Source organism: Drosophila sulfurigaster, chromosome 3, assembly GCF_023558435.1.
Source record: "Drosophila sulfurigaster albostrigata strain 15112-1811.04 chromosome 3, ASM2355843v2, whole genome shotgun sequence".
In the NCBI taxonomy this organism is placed as follows: Eukaryota; Metazoa; Arthropoda; class Insecta; order Diptera; family Drosophilidae; genus Drosophila; species Drosophila sulfurigaster.
Genome location: NC_084883.1, coordinates 8908489 through 8934773, shown reverse-complemented (window position 1 = coordinate 8934773; position 26285 = coordinate 8908489). Strand labels below are relative to the sequence as shown.

General features: G+C 34.8%; 1 long non-coding RNA gene and 2 other non-coding genes across 3 annotated transcripts; all 3 read right to left on the bottom strand.

Annotated features, from left to right (window-relative positions):
- Positions 1-16017: 16017 nt before the first annotated feature.
- Positions 16018-18102, bottom strand: LOC133846494 (uncharacterized). Its single transcript, XR_009894872.1, has 3 exons — positions 17770-18102; positions 17585-17711; positions 16018-17482 (listed from the first exon to the last, which is right to left on the bottom strand). It is a non-coding gene; the product is annotated as an uncharacterized LOC133846494 (long non-coding RNA).
- Positions 18103-25071: 6969 nt separating this feature from the next.
- Positions 25072-25144, bottom strand: Trnak-uuu (transfer RNA lysine (anticodon UUU)). The gene has a single exon. It is a non-coding gene; the product is annotated as a tRNA-Lys (tRNA).
- Positions 25145-26212: 1068 nt separating this feature from the next.
- Trnak-uuu (transfer RNA lysine (anticodon UUU)) lies at positions 26213-26285 on the bottom strand. Its single transcript has one exon. It is a non-coding gene; the product is annotated as a tRNA-Lys (tRNA).

Here is a 26285-nt window from a genome sequence, read left to right as displayed (position 1 = left end):
GCGGCACTCCAGAGCTAAGCACAGCAGCACAGCACAGCACAGCACAGCACAGCACAGGTACAATTGTGGGGTGAAATCGAAAGGCTTACACAAAAGAAGTTGGATTTTATTGCAGCGCTGCTGACTGAGCGATGAATAAAATAGCCCAAAAAGCAACGAGACAGATATGTATGAAAGAAGCGCATCGAAGGACTCGAGCCAAGAGGAGGAAGAGAAAGTAAAGACATACGCAATGGGGGAAACATCAGAATGCTATTCTGGCAGCTGATGGCAAAGTAAATGGAAATATCTGACTGAAATGTTCAGCTACTTGGGCGTTAAATGTAGCACATAATAAGATTTTGACTTTAGCAATGTCGAATGCCAGCAAACCAAGCAAATGCTGGCAAAAACAGCTGGAAGAGGCACCTCAAGCATGGTGGGAAACTGTGGCAGAAACAACAAACCAAAGCAAACACCCAACTCCAACACACATATCCCACATGGTCACGGTTTGGTTTCGCCTCAACTTCCAGTTTCGTTTGCTTTGCCTTTTAGCGCAATGCAATAAAACAGCATAAAAATGTTGAGCATGTGGCGCTTATTTATAGTGTAAGCATACACATAGAGCAGAACAGAACAGAGCAGAGGCTGAGAACAGAGCAACCATTTTCGCCAACTCCCCTCGAGGCCAGTGTCTTAGCCCAAGGGGGATGAACTTATGAAACATTATAAATTAAAAACCACACTTCAGCGAAACACTTGAGATAATAACTCAAACTGGGAATTGGTGAAAAGAGGTGCTCATATTTTTAATCACAGATCGATAGCTTTTAACTTAAGCATTTAATACACTTCTCATCCGCTACGCCCCTGGCTGACCATCTATTCACTTTTATACATTTTATATGGTTCGTTTTTTTATACATACATGTATGTATCTTCCACATACGAAACATTTAAGTGGCGCCAAGGCCTAAGCAGCACCAACACAATAGCCCAAAATGAGCACTATCAGATGGCTATAGCTCTGCGTTTTCTTATTTCTTTTGTATAGTTTTTGTTTTCCATTACCGCAGCAAATACACAATGCGGCAAGCAGTAGTAAAATAATGGCCAAATCTCCACAACGAGTATTATTGTTGAATTGAATTTTTACAGCGTTTCATTTTGTGTTTGCTTTTTGGCTCTTCACTTTTGTTTTTGGCTTTAAAGGCCAAAACGTAAAGCCAAAAGAACCCAGAAGCCAGAGCCACAGCCAAGCTGGTTGTGTCAGATACAAGTGAGTGGATGCCACAAGCTTACAAAATTAATTAACAGATCCTTGTTTTGCAGCACACACTTTCTCAGCTTGACCTAAATCAGCTTTTTGCCGCTTTCTTTTGCCATTTGCTTGATTTGCCTTTAGTTAATTAATCAGCAGTCGAGTATGAAGTCAAAATGACTCCAGCAATCCACAATGTCGCCATCGCCATCGCCATCGCCATCGTCGACGCCGTTGTCGTTGTCGTCAACAACATCTCTGAACAGGGAAACAGACAGCAGCTTGACATCATTTTCCAATTACGAATATTCCGCCTGTTTTGGTCCTTTGTGTAATCAGCCATGAAATTATTTTGCAGCTAACAATTCAGCGCCAGTTACCACGTTACCACGTTACCAGTTGCCAGTCGTTAGTTGCCAACGTGGAAACGCCAAATAAACTACTCTAAATTATTAGCGTCATGAGCGAATCTTCAACTCAATGCCTGCACTGGGCCGTTAGAAGTTGCTTTAAATTAGCTGAAAACAAATTAAATCGCAACTAGCGAATGGAAATAGTCTCCACGGAAGTGGAAGTAGCAGTATAATTAAACTACAAATTAAAAATAGCTTTGTATGCAGAGCCATTATTTTGTAATATTTCCTATAGAAATGTAAGCGCATCAAAAGATTGCTATTGTTGCACTTTGTTTGACATTGTTTTCAATTCAATTAATAACTAGAGCTGCTTGACGTTTATGAGAGTCCTAAGCTGACTTTGTTGTTACAACTAAATAATGAGTTTGTTCCAAGGTTTTTCAAATTGATAAATGTATATTATAGTGGGATTATAGTAGTAAGACTTTAAAACTCACAATTAAATCAAAAATGGTTGTTCAAAGATTACAAAATGCAATTTAGATGTTAACATAATAGCTTTACATACTTCAGAGAGTTCTGTTAATTAATTAATGTTGCCAATTCGTTAATATTCAAAATTTTATTATTGCAACACAACTAGACAGGTTTTTAATGAAAATTGGTTTAAATTATTGTCGAAATAGCGATGTGAAACTTCTCAGCCACTTTTCGAACTTTTAATATAAAATATAAGTTACATTGTAATAGGAGACCATTCTAAAAAAATTTGTCGAAGAGTAAATAATAATCAAAGTGAGATTATATTTTCTTTTCTAAAGTAAAGTTGTTACAAGCGTTACAATAAAATACATTTAATCTCTCGAAAATTTTATATAATTTTATAGTTTGATGATTATGCATGATTATCTAATTTGTGATAATTATATTATTTGTTTAATTTAATTAAGTTACCAGAATCTACAGACTATATTTCAAATGCACAAATTACTAAAATATGTATATCAAACATACCTTTAATAAAAATCGGTTTCACCTTAAAAGATTGTTTAACTTGGTGACTTGATACATAATTTATTTATTTAATTCTGTTTCTGAGTAATGTTAAGTATCTGGATGCATTTTGTTCCATGAATTTTGCATATGAATATTTAATCAGCTGCATTACAGAAATTATTTATACTCAATGTTTTACCTTCCATTTGCATGAAATTCTACTTAGATGACACAGACGAGATTCACGAACGGATGCAAAATTACCTTGGAGAGAGGCAACTGAGCTTAAAAACAGTAAATTTTATAAACTAACAAGCCACTCGAGAGAAAATGTCATGGGCTGGCAGCGCATTTGATAGGACCGATGGGGCAGCAGTAGCAGCAGAAACAGTTTCGCTGCTGCTCAAATAACAACTCCAGGAAAAGTTAGTATTTTTCCAGCAAATACGAAAAAGCGAGTGGCGAAAAGTAACAAACGACAACAACTTTTGTGGAAGGACAGACGGCGCACACAATGTGGGCAAGGGTTGACTTTAGTCAGGTGATAGAAGAGAGAAGAAGGTGAATGAAGAGGGAAAGGATAGAGAACAAAATAGCTGTGTAAAGTCGTGTAAATTTATGCAAATTGCGCGACGAGCACTTGGCGTTTATAATTGTTAATTTGACGCGCACGAAATTAGCATAAAATTTGTGCCAATTCCTGTATAAGTATATCCTTAAAGCAGGGCCAAACAAGTTTTTAACCTCCATTTAAAATGGTCAGCAAAAAGTTTTGCCCCAAAAACTTGTTTATTGCCCGAAAATAAAATTATCAATTTGAATAGGTATTTGTGTCTCCCTTCCAACAAATTTGTATATAAATACATATACAATAAACATGCGTAAGTAAGCTGATTACACGCATATTTGCACTTATACAGCAATTCGGCTCTATTTCCTTGCCCTCAACTCTCTGCCTGCTATTCCCCTCTCCACTAAGCATCACCTGAATACATTCAAAAATTTTTTATCATATTTTATCTTTACCTTTTTTTATGCTTCACCATGATTGCTTTTTTCTGGTTGGCCAAGAAATTGTATTTTTGATTTGAGCTTCGCTCTTGTTGCTTCAACTTGCCGCTTGCCGCATGTTGCAAATAAAGCCGTGATGGAATATTCACCGCAGGTGTAATATTTCATCGTTGTGTGATTTAAATTTCTTCTGGCAGTTGGCACTTGTCGAGTTGTTGGACTTTAATAAGATTTTATTGTCGTTTGACATTTTCCAAATTTATGTCTTTGTCGCTATTCAGTTAAGTAGATTTAAATATGACACACAATTGAGTAGTAAACTCATTTTAAACTTTTACAAACATAATAGGTCCGTGGAAATGGATGACACTGGTCATTTTATTTGTAAAATCTGGTATTTTTGGCACTCTATGGTATATTTATTATATTTATTTTTAGTAATATGTCAATATACCAAATATATATTTAATATAATATATTTTTCAAATAATACACTGTTTTGAATTTTTTCCAAAATGCCTGGCGGGTATCTCACAGTTCTTAGTTGTTTTCTTTAGGTACATTTAAATTACCATATCAACAAGTTTAACATCTAAATATGTAGAGCACCTCATTTGTATATTTATGCCAAGTTATTTATACAATTGAATCATATTTTACTCACTCTTAATTTGAGTATTGCTTTATGCATTTTAAAGTAAATTTGTGAATATATTTTACTGTTAATCTAAATAACTGATGCATACTTTCCTTTATAAACATTTCAAATTTAAACATTTAGATTACTTAATTTTTATTTTCATGCTTTGTTATCAAATATATTTTACTTAATCTACTTTTGAAGAATGTTTTCTATGGCAAAAGTTAATTGTAAATTACATTTACTGTCGCATATTTTCGTTTGAGTACATTAAATTTATCGACAACTTTTTGTTCATATCCTTTTTGTTAGGTTAAAATACTTAGAATTCCTCAATCGTTTTATAAAAGCCACTAAGAGGATGACAATAATTTAAAGCCCTTCAAGCATCATTCCAATGTAAAATGCCGTCGGCCAGCTGACTGGGACTGATTTGAATAACAGCATAATTTATTTGTATTCATCGGATTTGACAAGAGTCTTAGCCCCTAAAAGTACAACGACTTGAGCTTATTAACATTTATTTAGCCCACAAACCACGCTCGTGGTTGAAGGTTGATTTCTTGTTGGCTTTACTTCGACGTCTTCGCCTTGTGTCTTACATGTGAAAACAGGCAACAAAATTGTGAAACAAAATTCGATTTTGAGAGAGAGGGAATGCATAAAACTTTTGAACTGAAGTGTAGGCGGGACCCGAGTCGAAACGAATCGACACGAGACCAAGTGACGGAAAAGTTAAGCGACCAGAGACAAAACGCGTTTATCAAAGTCATGTGAGGGAGCGACAAAAAAAACTTTCAACTTTCTTTCAACTACAAATTTAAGCTCTAAAGGCAGACAAAGGAGAGACATTTAATATGGAAAAGCGGAGAAGATAAAGCAACAAAGGAGAGAACGCGGAGGAGGTGGTTAGAAATGCCAAGTATCTGTCAGTCAAGTGTTGTGAAGCATGTAAATTTCCGTCAATTTGAGTTTTATTAAATTGTTTGTGTCGCCTTGCACCAAATTTTATTTCCATGATGATTTGCATGATCTGTGTTCGTTCGTTTGGGTTTCGTTTATGGGTCGCTGTCGGTCCCGGTGCCCCATTGCAAATGCCACCACGCGTCGCCAACAGTTGATGATCATTTTGTACCATTTTTTATGGCCGTACGTGTCATGCTGTGGCCACAGAATGCGCAACCCGAAATGCTTTCTCCTTTTCAACTTTATCTCTTCTTATTTTTTGATTCTCATTTTTTTTCCTGTTTTGAGTAGAGTTGAGTTGATGCTGATGCTGCTTGTCAGTTTTAATTGCTCGGCATACTCTTCTCAAGCAAGAAGGCTCCAAATTGTGACCCCTTTTAATTTGCGCTGGAAAGTATGCCACATAAACATGTCATTTGCGTCAGTTGCACGTCGCTGTCGCTGTCGCCGTCGCCGTCGCTGTCGTTGTCGAGTGCGTGACAAGCTTTTGCTTAACAGAGCCTGCTGCTTTATGCGAATATACTAGGTATGACTTCCAAGTGGGAGACGAACGGCTTAACCATAAGTTTGCAGCTCACACACGCACTTCAACTTTTATCCATAAATCTCAGATATAAAAGAGAGAGTTCGAGTGCCACCTCTGAAGCATGTGTCTTTTTGTGGTCACCTCATGTTCCCTCTCGTGGGTCCAATTTGAACTTAGTTTGTTTTAAATTTAAGAACGACCTTCAGTTAACTGAGATATCTCTAATTTTAACAACATTTAAGTTTAATACGCCTACACTTATGAGGTGTTTGCTTTTTTCTTTACAAATTGCGTAGTGTATTCCTTACATTGTTTTTGGTTGTTAATTTAATCGTATTAAGTTGAAAATACACAATTTTGCTGCACTTTTTTCATTAAGCACGTATAATTTCAAGTATTCATTTACATTTTCTGGTTACTTAGTTTTCTTAATTACTCTCTACAAAAATTCCTAGTTGTATTGAATTTAGAAGAAACTTTCAGTTATCTGAGAAAACTCTAAATTAAGCAAAAAACAAGTAATAAAACTACAGTCGAATGAAGAGAATTGTGAATAAAAGTAAAATAGTGCGGTATTAATTTTAAAATATATTTATTTTAATGATATAGTTCTGCATTTAAAATATGCCATAGAGTGCAAAATATACCAGATTGCCTGGATCTAAGAGACTATAATTGTTATAATAATATTTTCAACGGAACTTATTATCTTTGCACCCAGTTTGTTTAACATTTTTGTCATGCACACTCGACTGTAGCTTTCATATTTGGTTTTTTTCTCTCTAAACATGTTCAATTGTAAAGCTTAATAATGTATTCAATGAAAACAATCAAACCAATTATAAGTCGTATTAAATTTTGAAGTAACCTACGGCTAGCTGACAGATCTTTAAGTTCAACAAAAAAAAAAACAATTCTCAGTTACTCGACAAAACAATTGATTGCCAAAAATAATTGGCGTTCAAGCAATTCGCTTTAATTTATACATTTATGTTGCGTTTTATGACATTCGGTTTTATTTGATTTTATCTTTAATACCAATTTCTGTGCAAATAAACCCCAAAATAAAACCCTTTCATGCGGGGGACTCACTTGACAAGTTGCCCACGCAGAGACAGAAAAGGTTTGATTCTGGTTGCTGTCATGCTCGTAAACGACTCAATTTATGCCAGAGCGGACTTAAAGTCTGCTCATGTATCCATTTTCGGTCACATAGCAAATGCAAATTCGGTAATATTTGTTTGCTCTCTTCTAAGGCGATTAAAGGCTGACCGAAAAGTGTCTGCTTGAAGTGGGTGCATTTTTATGTTGTGCCAGGAGAGTGTATGAATGGCAAGGCGATTAATGTGATTTAAAGCCGAAAATAGAATTATTATTTCAGGCAAGAACATAGTGAACAATTAAGGCAGACAAAGCCCACATGTTTGGAATAAAGTGCGAGCGTAAATCACCCAGATGTTGATATCCCGGTAGCTGTGAGCCTCAATAAAGGACGAAATTACACATTCCACCTACGGGCGGACCAATTTGCCAATTTAGCATCTCCGTCATGATTTCAGTTACTTAGCCTTATGAACCTGAATTTCAGCTGCATAAATTTGTCAATACCGAGATATTACGACCCAAGGCAACAAACAGTACACAACTGCCAGGAAATTAAACCAAGCTCTGGTAAAATGTAATTTGTGACTAAAAAATTTAGGTAAATAAGGAAATACATTGCTTTAAAATAAAGTGGCATTTATTTTTATCAGAATTGTTGATTAAATGTGAGAATATTGTTGACGTAGTTTAAATTAATGCTGTAATCTTAAGTAGCCACAAATACACAATTCAAATATTATAAGATTAATAACATCTCATATTAGCCACAACATGCAAGAGACCAACAAATTAGAGAAATGCAATCAGATTTGTGTTTTGTCTAATTAAGCTTTCAAGTGGCAATTTGACTACAAACATGGAATTTGTGATGTGAAGAGATGATTAACAACTGCCATTTAGTTTGCTTGACGACACCCGAAACCATTTGTTTATTTTACCTATTTGATTTAGTTGTATGCATACCAAATAACACAATTTCATCATTTAAAGTATAAATGTAGAATTAGTAAGATATTCATTATCTCATCACAGTCCGTGTCCAGTTTAATTATGATACTTTAGCACAAAAACTGAAGATTCTCTCTGTCTATCTGACTTATTTCGGCCAATGAAAGCGATGATTTCTCATTGTTAGCTCTACAATTGTCAATTGTCTACACTTTAAGCGGATTTGCAAACTGCATGCACATTATGCAATGTCAGTTGCCAGACAAAAGACAAACGCAGAGACTCCCCAAGGAATGGGTCACAAAAACCCAACTGCACACACAAATATCTGCATATAAAGCAAAGAAGTCCTTTAAATGCGAGTATTTTCAAGCATCACACACAATTTTAGAATGCAGTGAAATATTCATAAAACTACGTTTGCAGCTTCTGACTCAGTTTTCCCTTGTTGTCGTATTTTTACTTTTCACTGCAATTTTTAATAAAGGTCAAAGCCATGCATATCATATCTCTTTACAACATTTTCCTGAGTCACATGCATTAAAATATTGTATATTTATTCCTGGTAGTTTGTAAATGATGATACTTAAAATTTAATTTCTTCTGTACATATGAACGTTTATTGATGGTTATATTTTATTGTTTAATCCGCTACCCATAGAAGATATTTAAAAATTTATTTAGTGAATTTAGTTGAAAATCTGATATAATGATTATACAAAAGAAAGAGATGACATAATATCACGAAGCCTTTCGAGGTATATTTAATATACTGCATATAATATTGTCTCAATAAACCAAATATAGCCTTTGGTGGACTTAAGTATATTTTTAGAATAGAATTTAAGTATATTTCAAGAATATGACATATTTTACATGCAATAGTATATTAATTTAACAAATATACCCTTTGGTATTTTGTAAAATATGAAATATATAAATTTTTTGAATAAAACCGCATTATTTCGCTTCTATTGAAAATGCGTAGTGACTATCTCACAGTCACAGTCTCACAGAACTTTGTTGCTTGTTTTCTATACCCTTATCCTTATTGGCTTTATTGTCCTTTTTTCGACCAGCATTTTGTGTACCTACCATTGCCACCTAATCCTTGTGATTTTTTAATTGTCTTATTTTCGCTATCCTTTGCCATTTTATGCCACACAATTAAAATACAATTAACTTCCTGAGAAAAATCGAGTCTTTTTTTCCTCTACATCATCTTTTGGGCTACCGGGCTAACGGCAATGACTTTTTAATAGACCTGACTATATTGTCTGGTGCGGACTGGGCGCTTGCTGCCATAACAATGAGGCTGCGAGGCGAGCGTCGTAAATTTATTTTAAGCAGACTTTAATTAGTTTCGCGGCGTTGTCAGGTCGTTGTTAAACAACCATAAAATGCTGCTTGCTCATTACGAGAATAGCATCTGGATGGCGGTCCTGTGTCAGTCATTGCTTGTCACTCAAATGCATTTATAAATATTTAAGTGGACACGCTGCGTATGCGTTATATGAGTATGGACTCTTTGGACAGACTGTAGTTGACCGAGTTGTACGTGATTAAACACACAATTTTATTGTCCGTCTCTTATTAATTTAACATTTTATGCTGTTGTTGTGTTGTTTTACTTTAATATTACGTATTTATTACCTTACACCATGTATGTATTTGTCAATAATATAAAATGAAATTAGAAAATTTCATTTGGTTTAATTATTATCAGTGTTAAAGTACATGTTGGTGTGAGTGTCGCGATAATTTAAAAATAATTTACGGTTATTAAATAAACAAATTTATGTTCTGCAAATGGTTTATAAAGGGCATTAATTTGAATGATTAGCTGAGTCGAGGTTCAAAATATATGTATATATTCATTTCAAAATATTTAATAATATCGCAAAATGAACAAAAGTTTTCTCCATCTCACTTTTCGAAATGATAACTCGAACCAACAATAAAATTGTTATTCTTAAGGACATAAATACTACCGGGCTCCCTCTAGTTAAAAATGTATTCTCTTGAAAGGAAGCTTAACAAGAAATAACGGCAGTCAGCTCTTGGTCAAATAAAATAGACGAATACATGCTTGTTGTTTGTGAAATTGTAAATTTTCGATCCCTGTTGAAAGTGCATTTTTAACTTCCGTGTCACTGCGTAACTATTTTGATTATTTTAAATATATATATATCGCTTTCCACAACATTGTCCAATATTTTGTTTTATGATATCTGCAAATTATAAATAAAACAAAAGCAACCGATGCACAGTTTGACTTTTTCACTTTAAGAATTCTGTTAAAGCCCAACTCTCCATTGTGTTAGAATATTTATTTCTAACGAAAAAAACTATCATTTGTGTGTGAGATAGATTTAATTTTGTATGTTAATCATCGTTTATTTTAGTCTAACATCAGCAAGAATTTCATTTAATCGAAATATCGATTTGATAATTTAAGCGTCACTGCAAAAGAAGAACACGCATTCTCCTCCTACGAAATATTTACAATATATATATATTAATACACAGAAAAATTGTGGTTCAGTGCTTGTGATTCAGCTTGTGAATACTTTGTGTAGCAACATTTTTTTGTTTTTCCTTCCAATAATATATCGATGCATTTGTTCTTTGTTCCTAACAGTTCACTTAGGACAATAAATGTTACAAATCTTCAGAATATGTATTTCTGTTCTTGTTTTCCCTCTGTCGATGCTTGTTATAGCATATGAGAGTGTATGCAAATGCTTGCACATAAAGCTGTTACAACTGATTTAAGTTTTTTAGTTTTTGTTTTGAAGAACGCAAATATATTTGCTGTGGTCTTTGACAAGTAAATATTTCTTTTTCGCATTTCTGCGACGTCTCACTCTCTCTTTCTCTCTGTTTGAGAACTTTATTTTTTGTGTATTTATTTATAGTTTGCTTTATTTTCTTTGTTGCGTAGAGTCCACAGTAATGTATAGATGCTGTTGTCTATTGTGTGCAGAAAGGACTTGCGTTAATGTTGTATTGCATTATTTAAGCGTGCGTCATAAATCAGAGCTCGTTGCTTTTCAACACATTTGCTAAGACAAAAATATAAATTTATTGCAACACAGTTGTCGCCGAATTATCCATTTTATGACAAATTGCCAATTTTCTTTTCTGCGTTTACTTTATTGGCGCACGAAACAGAAAACACATAAAACGATGCAATTGTGTGCAATTTGTTTTGTTTTTATATTCAACGCAGATGTTTAATATCAACAATGACTTAATTATTGTATTGGGTATTATTTGATATTCATTATTGAAATAGTAAATTGGCAAAAATAAATATTGATTTTAAATGACATATATATGTATATTTTTGTTTAGTAGCAAAATATTGTTCCCCAAACTCTTCGAACTGTCGTCGTTAATCAAGTTGATCAATCAATGCGAAAGTTTTCGCAATGGTCAATGGCTGCAATGCAAATCAATCAATGGTATCTCGAAAATGGAATTCAATGAAACGAATGCGGTAAGTTTCAAATTGATTTAGGTTTTGTGGGCTGCTCAGATAAATCTAGCAGACTTTTCGACTGAGCAACACTTTAAAATAAATCATGATAAATGTGCTTCAACTAGGCACTCACAAAAAAATAAATCCCGTACTGTGTTTTTTTTTTAATTTTCTAATTTATCCAATGACCAATGCATTGCCAACACGAAAGTCTTTCTCGGCTAATATTATTTCAAGTGTGGCAAAAGTTCAAAGTTATAAATCGATCGAATGTATTTTTACACGAATAAGACATTCGTCGAATTTATAAGGGGAAATTGGTGCAATAAAAGTCTGTGTATTTCCTGAAACAATCGACCATCGTTGAACGTAAGCCACGCTGTGTGGTTTATAGCAAAACTTTGTTGAAAACTTACGCCAACAGATTGTTATATATAAAAGAAGCACTTTAGATGCATCAACATCTTTATATGTAACAGTTATTTCGACTTTCTTTTGTGTTCGCATTCACAGATTATTTTTTAAAGACAGCAGCTTATTTTTCTTCACTTATTTAATGAATGATAAATGGTTATGTTGTCTTTTACTTTTATTAGTAGTGCAATGATCAATACATTTAATTAATGGGGTGTTATTATTAAATGTTTACTTGGGAAATTTAATATATTAAATTATTATATATTTATAACTTAATATTAAATTTAGAACTCTTTACACATATGCAATGCATGTCAAGGTCGAAGGAAATCTATGTGTCCCTTAAGTTTTTCACTTCCACTGAGTTGAAATAAACTTAAACGCCAAAAGTCAGAGAGGAGAGTCCGAAGCCAATTTCAACTTTGCCTTCATTCGTGCAGAGAAAACCGAAAACCAATATCAAGAAAAAAAGCTGAGCAGTTGAGTATGTCCGACTATAAAAATCACACCCTTCCACTTTTTTAAGGCATATTAAGCTATATGTGTGAACATAAAAACTTATTTAAGGAATACAATACAATAAAAAAAAAAATGATTCAGCTGTAATATATTTTCACTCAATTCAAAAGATTTATTGGATTTATCAATCCTAATGATTACATATTATTAGTATAACCCCTGTTCATTGACTAGAAGGGTATTAAACCTGTGTGCCGGAAGGAAATGTATGTAGCAGGCAGAAGGAGGCTTCTTCGACCTAATAAAACATATATTTTCTTGACCAGGTCAAAAGCAAAGATTATTATAAGTTTTTACCATGCTCACCTCCATCCCTCTCAATTCGAAAAATCGAATGCTTAGCTTTATTTTACAGCTACAGCCTGAAAATTTAGTTGCGGTCGGATAAAAATTATGGAAGCTATATAAGAAATAATTTTATGGGGCAAAAGATGGATGCTACAGTCGGATCATAGTTATATTGGTTGACAATCTGGTATATTATGTACTCTTTGGTATATTTTGAATGTAATATTTTATCGATATACTAAATATATATATCGGTATATTGTACAATAATACCGCACTGTTTTGCTTTTTTCGGTATACCATATATAGCCTTTGGAATATTACGGTATTTTTAAGTATTTTATTTTCTAAGTGTGAGAAATGTATGTGCAGTTTGTGGTCGCAAAAACTTTAATTCACATCAAATCGCCTTCATCCTTTTTGTTGTCACTATAGCCCAGATGAAGCTGTAGCTTACTGCACATCGTATAAGCAACATGTAGTCCAAACAGTCACACAGCATTATTCAAGAGCCTTAAAAAAAATCCATGTGGCACACTTGACAGCAATTTAACCGCTTTGCGAAAAATTACTTTGACATTTCGACAGCTTTATACGTGGGCATTTTGCTTTAGAAAGTGAAACCTCAGACTTGGATTTGGATGATGTAATCAGACAGTTTGACTCGATACAACTTCAACATATAGTTGATATATGTACATATGTATGTATTTTTGGTAAATTATTCAAGCACTCTCGAAGTGTTGCCACTGTGCTGAATGACAGCCATATTGTTTAACAGCGCAATAAACCTGGGAGTCTTTTTACAGCATCTTGGAGCAACTCAGCATTTTGTCACTGTAACGTGTCGTCAATTGATGCCAATTCTTTTTGCTGAGAGTTGTTGGACATTTGTACAGTTGGTTGTTGCCACAGACTATCAAATCAGGCAACTTTTGAGTGTGTGTGAGTGTGTGAGAGTGTGGGAGAGTGTCAATTTCTGGATGTTTAAATGAATGTGTCTACATTATCATAGTAATTGGCGATTCTGCATGGCTGCCTTGTCAACTTGAAGCGCAGTCAATCAAAAATAAGCAGGCAAGCAATGGTCGGGCATAACAAAACGGAAGCTTATCTACCAGCAGCCAACATTGCCTGCCGTACTTAAATTCAATGTGAACAAGACAAATTCACACCCTCGTTGTCATTTTGCATTTACATGTTGTTTGAATCCAGGACGAACACTTTATAGAAAGTCAGGCGACCATGAAAATAATTTCTACATCATATCAATATGGGCTCATAAAAGTCAAACACGTCACCGATACTCGCATGTGTATAGAAATGGACGACCTCGTTATAAAGCGTTTGCTTTTGCTTCGACAAAAGTAGGAAATTCTGCATACAAGAGAGTCTTACACATGAACGCCTGCATCGACTGTTCATCTGTACGTGTGTGTGAAAATGGTTGGGTGTTGAAGTGTGTGTGTGTGTGTGTGTGTGTTTTGTCCATGCCTGCAGTCGACAGTTGAACTCCGTTTGTATTTTTAATACCTCCCTCACAGCACGTTTAGTTGCCAGACAGCGCTTTGGTCTACCACTAGAGTGCGCCACAATTTAGTGCGTACTCATAAAATTAGTTGAAGCAGATTTAAACTGCATTCAAAAAGTGAAGCATATATAATACAGAGCTTTTAAATGAGCAATCATTTAATTTATTTTATAGTTCAACGCAATTCAATACAAATTGTTTTGATTTATATTATTGCATTGAGTTCTATATTGATTCTGGGGATTAATATCTACAACTGCCAATTTATTTTTGCTGTAGCATGCAATCATAAATTATGTTCTTAATTTATTTGTTAAACATTTACATTGCATATCAACGAAATATTACGTACACATCAGTTGTATTCACAGTCTAAAAGTAAGTAAAAGGTATTATAACTTGAATAATAAGAAGAATACTATTATAGTCCAAACTAGTATAACATGTAGAGAGGGTTTGAAATTTTAATTAATATATTATTGAAGTAAATCTTGTTCGAATGAATAAAAAGTGTATTTCTTCGACTTCAATGTTGTTGTTCGTAGTTGCCTTTTATTTACTTTAAAAATGCTTTCCGAGTATCCCATAGTCGAGCACACTAAGCTGCAGCTTACTTGCATATCAATTAAATTTTTGCAATTATTCAACCAATTATTTTCGCACATGTGTTTGTATCTATTAGCCGCAGTAGGCATTAGTCTAAAACTCATTTGTTTATGCAACGATAAGCTGCAAACATAATAAAATTCGGAAGTAACTGTTAATACAAATTGCCAAATATGTTTTTCATGTGCTTTTACTGCCTATAAATTATAAATAAAGGCTGCCTGTGCGTTATGATTATATAAATATTTAGCGAGGACTCATCCTCCTCCTCCTCCTCTTCTCTCTCTTGATTTTTGGCGAATGCTCAGTTTATGCACAAATTCGTTATGCATAGGTTGTCAATGGCTTTATTCAATTCACATCTGGCAAGCTTTTTATGATTTTTCGCCTTTTAAGAGTTGAAATATTAATGATGCATTAGGCAGCATTAAAGAGACATCAAAATATGAGCTTAATTGCTTAAATTGAAATATTTTTGTTGCCATCGATTTATCTAATCTATGTAATAAACTTTTAAATGAAAAAATAACATTTGTTCAATATTTTCAATATGTATTTTAAGCCCAGTTGTGCCAATCATAAGCCGATTAAGTTGCCATTGGCACAAATACTTTGGCAAACAAAGTTTTCAAAAATTTAATACTTTCCCCAAGAGATGCATTGCCGGTACTGAATTTAAATTTGATTTGATCAGTTTTTCATTCTTTTTATGATTGCAGACAAAGAAGCAGTAAAAATTAATTAGTCCTGGGTAGCCGCAAAGCAATCCCAAGTCTAATAAAAGACAGAATGTTGATGTCGACGCAATTTCATTACTTCACAATTGCTTTGTTGCCAAGTATCCTTCTGCAAATTAAAGAAATTTGTAATGCAATTCAGATTTAAAATATATTTGAATTCTATTAAAAATAATTAAATATCGTTTTTTATAGAAAACGATTTATATTATGGTTCTACAAAATAAGTAAAACAATTAGGAAAGCTACAGTCGAGTGTGCTCGGCTGTGAGATACCAGCTACGCATTTTAAATAAAGGCAGAACTGCGCGGTATTTTAAAATATATCAAATAAATACCCCAAAAATATTTAAAATTTATCAAACGCTTTATATTTGAAATTGTATTGAATTCAAAATATACCACATAGTGCAAAATATACCATAATCCTAGGTGTTTATACGGACAAACGGACATGGCTATATATGTATGTTTATACTTTATGGGGAAATGTCAAGGTTCAAGGTTATAATAAACATAGTATATAAAAACGTTAATGAATCGTACAGTTTAGAATATTAAATTATAAATCTTACAAAAATAATAAATTATTAAACCTTGTACGAATATACATTATTAAAACATTCATTCATTCATTGAAGTTTGATAAATATTGGATTCATTAGATGTCTGAAGACAATGGAACATAGAATGTTGAGCTGACTGACAGCATACAAATTATAAACAATATTTTATGGCTGCCTTAGTAAAAATCAACAACTGCTCAAAAAATAAACATCGATTGATATGTAAACAAATTGTCCATGTACAAATGGTAGACGAAAATAAAAAAAAAGGTCGCAAGATAACTTCGGGCTTATTTTTCCATTTCGTTTCCATTGAATGTCACGTTTTACATGTCGCTTAATCTCCACTGTGCATCTGTCTCCTGTATCTGTATCTGCCGTATCTCAGTCTCAGTCATCAATTCCCTTTAACATCGACTTAGTATCTTTCGCCTGTCGATTTGTGGCTTGTCAGTGGCACACACAAAAACAAATTGGCCTTTGGTCGGACGATTTGTGCATAAACGAGTTAATCAATCAGCTTTGCTTTGATGTCCTTCGATTTGTATCTTGAATGCTCAATTTTTTAGTTTTGACATTTTCCAAAAATAATATTTAAATTGTGAAATGTTTTGTTTACTTAAACAAATCAACTTTATTCAATTAAAGTTGGAATTTTAATTCCACACAACAGACAACGTTTACTTGAGTTAAACAACATGGGAATTCTTTGGCTAAACTTTGCCATGCGGACAAACTTACAAAGGTTAAAAGTTAAGTTAAGTGCGACTTCATTTGGCAGCTGCCGCAATCGCAGTCACGACATGCGACATAATGCAACAGACATCAAATTCCCGTTGCCCTCATGCTCAGGCACACTTACGAGCGAACATTGCCAACACGTCGAGTCAAGTTCGTGAAATATTGCAACTATGTGCAATTGTGTCACGGTCGAGTGCACATGGGAGCAACATGCACAGAGTGCTGGAGGCGTGTAAAGCGACCATTAAGCGGCCCTGCTAAATGGGAGGTCGCTTTAAACTAAACGGGCAAGCGAGTTAGATGATTAATATCGTTCACCCTCTGACTCTGGGGGTTTCTTGGGCGTCTGCTCCGAAACTTAAGCATATTGACCGGTTGTCCTTAGGTACACTTGTTTAGTTGCCCTATTGATTAGCCTTGGCCCTAGGCTCGCACATTTCTCTGCCGATAACACACATGTTCCATGTTTTGCATACAACATCCATCAACTACTTGAATTGAATTTATGGTGGTGAAGTGTTTGCTGTGAATGCAAAAGCCAATCTAATGGAAAATTTCATTTTCTACCGCACTACATCGTACATCTTAAGTGTCAAATGCGTATTGCATTTTCCTTGTTGAAGAAATCTGCTTGGAAAAATGCTAAGCCGAGGTCATTACGTATACGCCGTGTTCGCCCCATGCATTATGCATGCGACACAGCGGCAAACTTCGGAAGTGGGCGAATGTCTTGCGGCTTAAAGTGGGTCCGTTGAGATGTAGACTTACATTCACAACTATGTAATATGCATAGCCGTCGCAAACTGCATGGGAAATTAGTAGCAAGTAAATCTGGCCATACAAATTAGGAGTGGGCAAAGCTGCACGGGTAGCAATAGCTTTAATTAAACGCTTGGCCTGCTCACCTTTGGCATTTGGGAATGTATATATGGGATAATGCAGAGGTGCTTCAGGTTGTCCGATTTGGCATATTAAGTAGCCGCCAAGGGGATCAAGCAGTCAATCAATTAAGAGCTTAGACTTTGAGATAACCTGCAGCAATGAAACAGTCTTATAAAGTGAATTCCTTTATAGTGCAAATATGTAAAACCGAGTGGGAAGACGTCTTTCTGCCTGTTACACACATCAGCATTAAATCATTTTGCATTTCCTGGTCTTTTTTCAAATATGCGCTGGGCATACGAGTACACAGACAGAAACAAATTAGGTTTCAAAAGTAGCTTGCAAAACGAACAATCAAGAATTTTTTTAGAATTTTTATCTTGTTTTCAGATTTTACTTTCTGACTGTAATTTTCACAATTTGCCTTGCTTGAAACAAAAATATAAAATTGAATTTCAAGAATGAACAATAAAGAATTTTTATAGAATTTATCTTGACTTCAGATTTTGGTTTAATTTTGACATATTATGTTACAATCTTGATTCAACATTTTATTCTTGATTTCAGCATTTTTTTCTGTGTACTAGATTGTGCGGCTTGTGAGCAAAAACGCACACGATGGCTTGTTGAATTTATCTTTATTTAGTGCCAACACCACTGCCAACAGTGTGGACATGTGTAATTTATGCAAACAAAGATTCCATGTTAAATGAGCTTTCAGAAGCGAATGCAACTGGCGTGCACCATGGGACGTACAAGCTCGCATATTCTCGAAGCCAACAAGTTGCTCGTTCAACTTGGTGACACGTTGCAGCACTCAACGTACTTCAACTGCTCATTAGAATGGTATTCTGCAGAAATATGAGTGTGCGGGTGTGGAAAAAAAGCATTGCAAATGCATTGATTTCGCTTAAGAGTGACGCTCAATAGTATGCAATGGTTTATTTTAAACGCAATTCAAACTATGTATATTCGTATTCAATTTCTGTGGCAACGAGAAAGACGACGCCTTCAACTTATTCTGCATAAAACGTGACTGCAGTCATATCAAGTTGGGAAAGACTTTTTCACAGTTCACTGCAGTTGCATCTTATGGCGGAAATTACGCATTTGCTAGCGTCAAACAAGTTTTGCTTAAGGCCAATAGAAGTTTCCTCTAAGCAGCTGTCTCCCTGCGTTGCCAAGACAATGGTTCAACTTTCTTAACGGTGAAACTGCAAATAAGCTACTGCATAACTTGCAAAGTAACACAACAAAGTGTTGACGACAACCTTGGATGGATGAGGCTTGATTAATTGTTCATGCAATTGACATAACTCGACTCCGCTGATGTGTAAAGGATTGCATAGCTTTTAATTTTCTTACTTTGAATGGAAAATTTTTCCCAGTTTACGCTAAAAAGTGACATAATGAAGTTGCAACTTTATCACAATGACAAAGCACGCAATGATGCTCAAATAGTTGAATAGAAAATTTGTAATTTTTGTTCCTTAAGCTGTTAGATTTGCATACACATTAATTACACTGATTTTATAACATGTAAATGCCATTATAATAAGATTTATGTAACACATGGATCCACGTTTTTGTAACTGTTGCGTAATTGATGCTCAGCTCACACATGAATAATTAAAATGTTTGCATTGAAATAGAATTACGCAGCGAAATGAACTAAAGCGAACTAGCAAAAAGTTTCTATTGTAAAGTTTCGTGACATTTGGGAAATTACAAAATTTGAGTATAACCACAAGTCATGGCAGAAGTTGAAGAAGGTTTCACTAACTACGCCCTAGATAACCCTCTAAATATTATGACAGAATAGCGACCATCAATAATTTTTGATGGGCTTTTTCATGACCTTCGATTAGAGCACTAAAACGCATACTTTGCGGCATGATGAAGAGTTGGCTGCTGGTTGCTGGCAGCTGGACAACTTGGTCCAGGCAATTGAATATTTAAAGGTCACGAATGAACTACTGAGTTACTGAGAGGAGGAAAGTGATCTTTGTTGGGAGTTTTATAGTGACCATGAAATATGACTACAAATTTGCCTATAGTCGAGTCGTGCTCGTAAACCGAGTGCGTGTGCGTGTGTTTCTCAAACCGAACTGCTAAGTGATTAAATTAGAAATTTAATGAGAGTGGGAGACTAAACAAAATGGCAAAGTTTTTACAACTGCTTCGGACAACCTTGAAAGTTGATAAATTGTAGCAAAAAGTAGCAGACAGCAGGCACCAGCAACGTCAACCAAGCCAACACTGGAGGCAGCAGAAGAAACGCAGCCAAGCAGCAGACATAAAGTGAAATCTTTAATCATTTGAGTGACATAGACAAGCTTTGGCTGGACCAAACCGGGTTCAAAATATTCTCCGCCATTTTCAAGTTTCCGTTTCTCAGTTTCTTGACTAAAACAACAAACACAAAAACAACAAATGAGACTGCATAATGTCTAAAGTTTGTGGACCAGTGTGCCATAAACAGGAAACAACTCAAGTGAATTTCATTAGGAGCTGCCACTAAACCGCAGTAAACTCCCTAGATCCAATCCCAATCCCAATTCGTCTACCACAACTTAGTTGCGACGTCGATGCTGATGCCGATGCCGATCCCAATGCCCACAACTTTGGTCTGATAAAAGTTGTATTTTGGTATTGCCAGTGTCTGAGTTGGCCAAAGTGTTGGCTCGTAAAGCGAAATGTAAACCAAAAACTTTTGCACGGCAAGCATAAAAACAATTAATTCAAATTAATTTGTAACTAACTTTCTGCAACTAAGTATCACGGCGAAAGTGTTTTGATTAAGTAAATGCGCTGCATAAACAAAACAAATTCAATAATGTCATTCTGCAAGACAACAAAATATAAAAAACCTTTGAAACACGACTATTATCTATTTATAGAAATAGGTAATTGCGCTTTTCGGTCCAGAGCGCATTTAAAATATAATTTTTATAATCATGAATTTTGTCTAACCTTGAATCAAATGCTGACGAATTCAACTAAGAAATAATTAAAAATAAATATTGTGTATTGACGTTATAAAAAGTTTCTTTAATAGCTATTTATTTAGGTTATTAAAAGCAATTTTATTTTATAGTTAAATGTACAAGCTTAACTTTTCACTTTCGCTTTTTAAATTCTCTTAAACAGTTTTCAACATTTCATTTTAATCTAAATGTGACTTTTTATGCTGTCGTGGTATACATTTAAATTTAGATTCGGTTGCATAGTTCTCATATTAGTTATGCTCACAATTAAGGATCCATTTAAATTTTTTAAATATGCAAATTTTTGGTTGGGTTTCGCATATTCCGAGTAAGCAAATCTTTGAACCTATCGCAGATTTTGCCTTTTTGTGTCTGTCACTAGCTGACAGTTTTATGACAACTTACTGCCGTTTGCCGGTTCAAGAAACTGCCAGAAATTGCCCTTAGTCTCTGCTAAAATATACAGAGGGAGAGATAGAGAGAGAGAGCACATTATGTGTGCTATACGAAACAAATAGAATCTTAAAGCCGACGGCGCCATGTGTTTATGTTTTGTGATTTGGGTAGCTAACAAGACCAAGGGCTGACCTCGTCCCCAGCCTTGGGCAGTGGTCAGTACGCTGACCTGTTTCAGAGTCTGGTCTCTGGTCTCTGGTCTGGCATCCTTCCACCTATCCGCAGATAGAGCAGACTGGCAGCTATTTATGCAAATGACAACACAGCAGCATATGAAACACGATACACGGTTTCAAAGTTGGATCAGAGATGGTCAAGGTACAGCTTAGATTTGGGCTTTAAAAAAAAAAAGTCACTGCATTTTACATTTAAATTCAAATGGAATTTAGAAACAAGATAATTTCCAATATTTATTTGATTTTACATATTTCGACAGAGATGAAATGCGTGAAAGTCCTGCAAATACAAAAATGTATCCATAAACGTTGGAATTTTAGAGAGATCTAAATTGAGAGCTGAAGCAACTAACCCGCTCTGGAGCGGGCCAAATAAATGCTGCCAGTCATTGCAAACAGTTTCATTTGCAAAACGTGATATGCACTTTTTTTATATTCAATGGTATTTCGAGAATTTGCATATGGAAAATTTTCCAAGCTGACTAAATTGTGCACATAGTAAGAGAAATGCATGTAAAATTCATAGAACAAGTGTAGAGAGCGAATCTTACAAAGCAAATTAAATTTTTATTTTCATTTTACATTTAATTTTGGCGGAGCGTTGGAGCGGCTTCCATTATTATACCCGTTACCCATAGGGTAGAAGGGTGCTATAACATTGTGCCGGAAGGAAATGTATGTAACATGTCTGTCTGTCTAGAAGAATATCTAGAGATCTCAGAGACTATAATATATAATAATACGTGTTATGACATTATTTTTTGAACCGTCCACTTCCGCCCCGAAAATGGACAAATTTGAATAACTAGCTAGAGTCAGGCTTTGGTACACACAATAATAACTATAGTATTTATGAAAATTTCGTTTTAATGAAATAAAAAATGAAGAAATTATTTAAGAAATTCTATTCTTAGTTATTTTTTTCTGACAATTCTGGTATATTTTGACTTCTATATTATATTTCGAATGTAGTACTTTATCAGTATATTATTTGGAATATTTTTAGAGTAATACCACACTGTTTGACTTTTATTCAAAACGGATAGCGGGATACTGTTGCTTTCTTCCAGGTTCTATTTTAAAAATACTCTACTTGAATTGCAAATTTAATTGGAAACAACTATAATTAACATATAGGAATTTCGTATCCTCCTCAACACCTTTAAATGGGTTATATGAATGCATTCGCTGCTGCAAATTTGACGCATAAATCACTTCTTCGCACCTGCTCAAGGTTTCCTACTAGCTACTTCACTTTCTGCTTACTAATTGCATATATGTATGTATGTAAGCTTTATGAATGTGATAAAGTTGCAGAATAGTGCCGACACGATGCAGTTTAATTTCTATTTCTTTGCCAGCGTTTCATGGTAGCGTTCTGAGAGTAATTAATTATTTTTGGTAATTTGCAATTATTTTCGCTTTGTCCTTGTAACACCGACAAATACAATTTGGAGGCATGTCACCGACACTCACACTCACACACACATACACATACACACACACAGACGCAGTCGTATAGATTCACGCTCCCAAGGGCATTATTAGCTTCATGAGTCTGCTATTATGATTATTGCCAGGCAAACCGTCCCAAAACTTTCTCCACATTGGCCAACAAACTTTGTCGTGTAACTCGCACCAGACTTCACTTGCACACACACAAACATCCATGTAGGTGTCACGGGTTCATGTTCATGCACCCCCCTCACATACCTACAATATCTGTTGTGTGTCGTCGGCATTTGTTTTTACATATCCACCGCAGTCGCTGGCCAAATAGCATGTAAAGTATAGAACATTTTTAGTTTCCTTTGTTATTTGATCACTGACCACTGAGTACAAATTTTATGTTTGGATTGTCCCTGTTGTTCTTTTCCTGTGGATTGCGCATTGGGCACATTTCACAATTCACAGAGATTGCGTTGGGACACGAGCAGAGAAAGACACATGAAAGCATGTATCCGTGTGTCGCTCTTTAAATATACATATCCAATTTGCTTTTCTCTGTTTTACAAATTGAAATAAAATATTTCGAAATGCATTTGGGTAATTCCATGGCTGTGCGAGACTCTTTACATTGAAAATAACATAAACTGAAACAATTTTAAAAATAAGAAAAGTTTATTTTTATAGCTCTAGATAAGTACTTTAATTAGAGCAAAGAATAGTTTTGGAAATTTTTTTCTGTTTTGTTTTCTGTTGTGATAATTGCAAAAATTAACCAATTCGTACGCACAATCAAAAAATGAACGAATTTATATATTTTATCGTAAAACAGATGAAGTTCCTAACATCAATCTTAGCTCAAAATATAGTGCTTTAAGAATAACATTCGCTTATTTTTTAAATTGTTTCAGTTTATGATATTTTCACTGCAATGTAAAAAGTCTCGCACGGGACTATATACAAAGAATAATACCGCAAGGTTTTGCTTTTATTCAAAATGTCGAGACCACTCTCGACTGTGAGATCTAACTTATTTTGGCTATTGTTTATATTGATAACAGGACAGAAAAATAACTTTATATATGGAAATTATCTTTGTAGTATATATATAAAAGTGTTTAAACAATTGTAAATAAGATGTTTAAACGCTCATTCGATAGTTAGCTTGACTAGACTCACTAAATTTAGTTTTAATTTTAAATGTTTATAATATATTTAATTGACTAAATGTCAATTCAAGCTTGAACCCATCGAAAGATTATAGCAATCTGTATTATTCAGAACATCAGTTTAAAGATGTCTAAATAATTTTGTCTATTAAATTTAAAGAAATTAATTGTGTATATGTACAATATATCTTCATAACTTGAGCTGTTGTTAATAGCAACAATGTGTGTATTCACTTAGTTGCGCTCTCGTTTTGTTTGTTTTCATTGACAAATCATATCGTAATTTAGATGAGATGTTTGTCGCAATTCTTGTAAAAAAAAATAGGGAATAGCAATAGGAAACTGCGTGCAACTTGGGACAAAATAAGGTAGACAAGACAGTAGAACCTTAATGTTATTTATAGCATATTCTTGTGCGCATCGACAAATTCATTGCGGACAACAAAGCACCTGCGTGCAGTTAGAAATGCTCACACACAAATTACTGAAATTCTCTGGGGTCAACTTGGAAGGAAGCTTGGACAGTCAATGTCCCGAGTTCAGGTTGATGTCCATGTCTGTATTTGCTTGTCCATCTCATTCCAAGGCTGCCTACTGCTGTTGCTGTTACTGCTGCCATCAGCGTAATTATGCTGTCAACAAAAAGCACATCACGGTTGGACAACCGACTGTCGATGGTCCTCTCAGTTCACAGTTCGTAGTAAATAGCAGACAGTCGAGCTGCTGCCTTTAAGGCAGCTCCTGCTCAAGTTATCATCAACTGCTTGTCCTTCTCTAGAGTTCTTGTACTTGGCATCGACGTGCAAAAGTATTTAACGCCATGCACGTCCTTGTTGTTGACTGCCTGCTTACTTGCTCCTTGCCTGCCTGCCTGCCTGTCTATCTGCTTGACTGTCCCTTCATCTGTTCATTCACTTGTCTATCACTCCCAGTCGCCCTGGCACGCCTTGGATAAATATTTATTTAATGTTTATTGGCACGCACTTTACCCAGGCAGCCTGCTTAATTGTGCGTTAAGCATTTAACTTTCTTTTTTTTATTCAATTTGCAGTTGACAAGTGGAAAGTGAAAATGTGTAAAGGCGAAATAATTATCCAGGTAAATCCGTGCTCCGTTGTGAGCTGTGTAAGTAATGCGAGTAACGTGAATGGCTGGCAAATTGCATACATTATTCAGTTATTTACAAATGGATCATTTTAAAGAAGTCAAGTGATCTTAATAATTAAGTGTTTTCTTTAATGAAATGTGTGGTAAAACAACAAAAAATCGCAAATCACGCCCGAGCAGGGACTTGAACCCTGGACCCTTGGATTAAAAGTCCAATGCTCTACCGACTGAGCTACCCGGGCACGTAAAATGCTAAATTAAATACTTTATTATAAATGATGGATATACTACTAATTCAATTTAATTGAGAATCGTACACTTCTAACGCCCTTCCTTAAACGTGGCTCACCCGATGAGATTTTTCCTACATACTATCGTTAGATTCTCTACAATAGGTTACTTGAAGTCAACTCAAGTGAAATGAAATGAGAACTTTTTGGAATCTTGACAAAGCCCAATTCAACATTCCTATTATATGCACAAAGCGATTAGCCTATAAACACTCAGATATCTCCTCAACTGATGCTATCGGTCGAGTGTGGAAGAGAGAGAGAAGAATTCAACTATAATAGCTGCTGTTTTATGCTGTGACAGCTGTTACCCTGCGGGATTAAAAAAAAAAACAAATCACAGTAGGATACGTTAGAAAATTTCTCTTCACTTTGAAATGTTTATGGAAAATAACTTTATTTTTTTGCTAGAGATTCAAAACAACTATTAAAATACATACAACTTTATCCTGTCGTCACCTTCCTTCACCCATACAACCAAACTGCAATTCAAATAGATATAAAGCATTCAAGCATTTCCAAAATAAAGGAATCGCTCGAGCAGGGACTTGGTGAAAAGTCGAATGCTCTACCGACTGGAGCCACTCGAGCACATGAATTTATACGAAACTTGATTATAAATTTTTGTCTGATCGCAACCAAATTTTCAGGAATCATTACTACTATAGTATTTATTGTATATACCAAAACTAGCTTTAAAATTACGCTTGTTATTCTATTTTATTTGATTTGGGGGGGCAGAAGGAGCGTGGCAAAAATTTGAAACAAAGTTGATCTGCGTGCAAACATAACAAATGCCGTCGAAAAAAAATTATAGCTCTATCTCTTAAAGTCTCTGAGATACATACATTTCCTGCCGGCACAAAGTTATAATACCCTTCTACCCTATGCGTAGCGGGTATAAAAAGTCAACTTTTAAAGTCAATCCTATCTGTCACGTTTACCAGTGTACTACCAAAGTAAACTTCAATTCAGATAGATGTAGTTGGTTTCTTTCAAACATTTCCAAAATAAGGAAATCACCCTAGCAGGGACTTGAACCCTGGACCCTTGGATTAAAAGTCTAATGCTCTACCGACTGAGCTACCCGGGC